We start from the raw sequence: 4,796 nt of genomic DNA, 5'->3' as shown, positions 1-4,796 counted from the left end.
TCCTCCTTATCTTTGGGCCCTGCATCATCAATAGATTAGTTACTTTTGTCAAAGACAGAGTCAGTACAGTTCAGCTCATGGTACTCAGACAGCAATACCAACCACTGCACCTTGTTGCTGAGACCAGCCTGGACCCATGATTGGGTCCTTCCTTAGGTTCATCTGAGATGGGGGAATGTGGAGGCCGAGAAAATTAAGGACATCCCACCTCAAGTTTAACCTTAGCAAGAGTACAGCCATCTTAGCTTCAGCAGCCATCTCAGGCCCCAGTGAGCGGGGACTGAATTTTAGTTCCAGGAAAAACCGCTAAGCTTTAGTAACAGGAAAAATCGCTATACTCAACCCTGCAACATCCCGGCAACAGCTAATCAGCTTACTGCAGGAAAGTCTGAAATTTCCCCTCGTCCCCCACCCCCCCAAGCCTCTTGTAATGACACATAAATACCCCTGCCTTAACTAGACTCGGGATCCAAGTCCCTACTCCGCTGTGTCGAGTATACTTGGGCCCAAGCTTAAGTTTGTCGAATAAACCCTCGTGTGATTGCATCAGTGTTGGCTCCTTGGTGGTCTCTCGGACACGAAAACTTGGGCACAGCATTTTGTTTTGTTTGGCCTAGTTTGCATTGCTGCCCACAGCCTCCCAGGAAAGACTGCTTGGCGTTATGGTCCTGATTTGTAGCTTGGATGTCATGATACTCTGTAGGATCAGAGGCAACCTGAGGAGGATACAGTTGTGACAGATTCTGGTGTTCGTAAGAATTGTTTTCTTATTCAGAGGGGATACTGCATCGCGCTCAGTACTGGTAAGGGAAATCTATTACTTGGGTCCCGCAAAGCGGCGAAGTGCTCTGGTGTCCAGAATTCTTTAGGGTGGTGCCACTGGTTGGAAGATTATAGGGGGAATCATGATTGTTAAAAACAAACAAGCAAACAACCCCCCCCCCCCCCCCCCCCCCGCACCCCTACACTGGATTTATAGGGAGTGAGGAGACTACAACAAACTGGTTGGAATGGGCCTCTTTTAAAAGGGTGTCCGCAGGTTTAGTCACTATGGCTGTGAAGGATGAGCAGGTAGAGAAATTTTCGGGATTAACAGAAGGGTGTATCTTGTGTAGCTGAGGGCCTTTGAGAAAAAAATAGTGTAAAGTTTTTATGACTCATGTAGCTTTTTTGGGCACCCTGTCTCAAGGCCATTGCTGTTTTGGGAGGAAAACCAGGGAGTTGAGAGAAAGGACAAGTCTTGGTCAGTGATTGTGGCCTTAGCGCTGCAGCCTGCATTCCTTTCGAATCGAGTGGAAATGGCTTTCATTGTTTACTTGTATCTGTTATCCCTGGGGCATGAGGAGAGATGGTGGAGTCGCAGAGCTGGATTTTACAAGCCAGTAGGAAATCCAAACTTTTACTTTGAACCGTTTCTAAAGTTGTGATAAGGTATAGATGATGTGCAGTAAACCGTACGTATTTTTTTTTTATTATTTATTTGTCAGAGAGAGAGGGAGAGAGAGCAAGCACAGGCAGACAGAATGGCAGGCAGAGTCAGAGGGAGAAGCAGGCTCCCTGATGAGCAAGGAGCCCGATGCGGGACTCGATCCCAGGACGCTGGGATCATGACCTGAGCCGAAGGCAGCTGCTTAACCAACTGAGCCACCCAGGCGTCCCAACCGTACGTATTCAAACTGTACAGCTCAGTAAGCTGAAATTCACTTAACCCAGGAATCTCATCACAATCATGAAAATGGACCTGTCCCTCACTCCGTATTTATGTGCAGCACTTCAGTGGCGTCTCTCTCTCTGCCCTTCAGGCAACCATTGGTCTACTTTCCTTTGTAACAGATTTGTTTGCATTGTCTAGAATTTTATATGGTTGAAATAGTAAATTGTTTACCCTTTTTTCCCTCCTATGGGTGCCTTCTGCAGAATGTTCTTTTTTTTTCAGATTCAGCATGAATAGTTCATCATTTTTATATCGCTGAGAAGTATGATTTTCTATGAACTACCGCTATTTGTATATTCATTCATCTGTTTATGGATATCGACTGCTTTCCGATACTGGTTGTTACAAATAAAATCACTACAGACTTTTTTTTAAATTTTCTTTAAAGATTTTTATTTGTTTATTTGACAGAGATCACAAGGAGGTAGAGAGGAAGGCAGAGAGAGAAGGGGAGAAGCAGGCTCCCCGCCGAGCAGAGAGCCCAATGCGGGGCTCGATCCCAGGACTCTGGGATCATGACCCGAGCTGAAGGCAGAGGCTTTAACCCACTGAAACCACCCAGGCGCCGCACTACAGACATTTTAATACAATTCACTATGTGGCTATATTTCTTTTCTCTTGTGTTAATACTTCAGGGTGCAATGCTGGAATCACAAGCTGGGTGAATATTAACTTTTTATGTATATTACATAGTGCGATAAGGGAGGCATCTTTGATAATGGGGTCATTGGGCAAAAACTTGAAGGATAAGAGGGATAACTACGTGGGTATTTTCAGAATAAGTTCTAGGCAAAATGTGCAGGTGAGTAGATAGCTTCAGTAGGTGGAGCCCTCACAGGGCTCCTAAGCTGTTGAAGACTCCAGCCAGGTTGGCCATTAGCATGACTTGCTCACTGCAGAGACACTCAGGGAACAGATGTGAGGAAGTCTGGCTCTGCCTCTGGGAGTCTGCAATTCTTCACTGTGGCAGACTGCAAGGCCTGAACCTAGGCAGCCTCATTTTTCATCAAAATCTGGTTTCCAAGTTTAATTCCTAGACCTTTACCATTCGTGTCACCCAGTGATTTGTTAGAAATGCTCGTTCTCATTTCAGAAACTGGCCTAGTGAAACAGATTGTGTGGATCAAGACCTTAGAATCTATGTTTTAACAATTTTCCAGGTGATTCTGATATAACATTCCATTGTACTGTTGTGGTTTCTGTAGACCAGGTCACAGTGTTTCTCACAATAGCAGGAGTCACCTCTAAATCTGCAGGATTTTTTACTGATACTAAAAAAGAAGGGATCTGTAGAGATTGTGTAATATACAGACCATACTTCTAAGCACATTCACGTTATGTTCTTCCATTGTGCCTACCACATTCCAAGATGCTATATGATTTAGGATTTCTTCTTTCATGAATTCTGTGACCTCCTTGTATATAATATAACCCCCAGAAGGGCAGGAGTCTTTTTCCTGTTGTGTCCAGATGTCTCCTTTGCATCTACAATAAGTTCTTGAAGCCAAACACTCATTGATTATTTGTTAGAACAGTGAATAAGCAAGACACTTTAGCTTCCCTTTATATTTTCACAAGTCGACCTATTCCTAATGTCCCTGTTAGCTTTCCCTGAATGTTGGTATCACTTACTTTCAGGAATGGATAAGAATCAAATTCAGGAGACAAAGTCATCAGAATGATTGTTTTAGTCACATACTCAGCTTAACTATATCTTTTCTCAGACATCACTGCTACAATTTCTCTAAGATCTTCACATTTTTATCATTCACTGGTATTTCCACTGAGACATTTCTGACAATCTCTGAATCATGATAGAGCCATTGTCAGTAGCTTTGTGTAATTTGCATTTTTTAGCTGTTTTTCTTGGATAATGTCAATTCCTTATGCAGAAATCTCCCTGTAGGGGCGCCTGGGTGGCTCAGTGGGTTAGGCCTCTGCCTTCGGCTCAGGTCATGATCCCAGGGTCCTCCAATCGAGCCCCGCATTGGGCTCTCTGCTCAGCGGGAGGCCTGCTTCCTCCTCTCTCTCCCTCTGCCTGCCTCTCTGCCTGCTTGTGATCTCTCTCTCTGTCAAATAAATAAAATAAAATAAAATAAAAAAGTATTAAGAAAAGAAAAGAAAACTCCCTGTAATCGCCGGGGAAATGGTAACCACTTTCCAGTAATGAGATGAGCACAGAGATTTAAGTTACCCTCTGCATTTTGGAAATCAGAGCACCCTTTTCATACGTACTAACACCTGTAAACCTTGAAGCCACCGTCCGCTATCAGAATAGCATGTCTTTCACAGTTCTGTTGTTGAGATAGATGTCAGATTTCCAAAAGGTAGTGACTTTCAGTCTATCCAAAAAGAGATACTAAATAGATACACGTGTTGCTAAGTTGAACACAGTAATTTACTGTACAGTCAAGGGAGATACCTTCTATGGTAATTACAGAGATCAGCTTTGTATTCCTGCTTCGGGGTAGTCCAACATCCCTCTTCGATAATTCCTGTCATGACCCAATCTGGTTTTTTCTGTCGTCCTGATCAAACATAGAGCGACTGATAAAACCAAGTGTAACACTGACTTCATAGTGCATGGATTTGAATTGCAACGTGACGTGTTGAGCTTGCATGACTACGGATGGTAAGCGTATTTGAATCTGTAGCCTTTGGGAGTATCTGAAATATGTTTAGCTTCTGGGAGCAAGCGGAGCTTCACGGAGTCCGGAAGAACACGTCCCTGTACTCTTGGGTGAACAGCTACAAGCAACACACAACACTCCCTCCAAAACTTGAGTTCTCCTTTAAGAAGAGACAAAGACCCTTCTAATCTCTTGGACTCATAGACGGCATCTCCCAACGCAGCTACCGGGTCGAAAATCGTCTGCAGGTCGGCTGCCGAGCACCCTTACCCACGGCGTCTGAATCCGTGGGAACTACATTACCCTGTATGCTCCGCGCCTAACGGCCGCCTCGCTGAACCAATGAAGGTTCACAACAGTCGTCTTCCGTGTGTGACACCGAACGCGGGGCGGGACTTCCGGCGTCCTCCTCCGGGCGGTCATTTTGGCTTCTCCCCTGTGTTCATCCGGGC

Source organism: Enhydra lutris, unplaced genomic scaffold (assembly GCF_002288905.1).
Source record: "Enhydra lutris kenyoni isolate GAN:26980312 unplaced genomic scaffold, ASM228890v2 scaffoldscaffold114, whole genome shotgun sequence".
Lineage (NCBI taxonomy): Eukaryota > Metazoa > Chordata > Mammalia > Carnivora > Mustelidae > Enhydra > Enhydra lutris.
The sequence above is the reverse complement of the archived record's forward strand: the minus strand, read 5'-3'. Positions refer to the sequence as shown.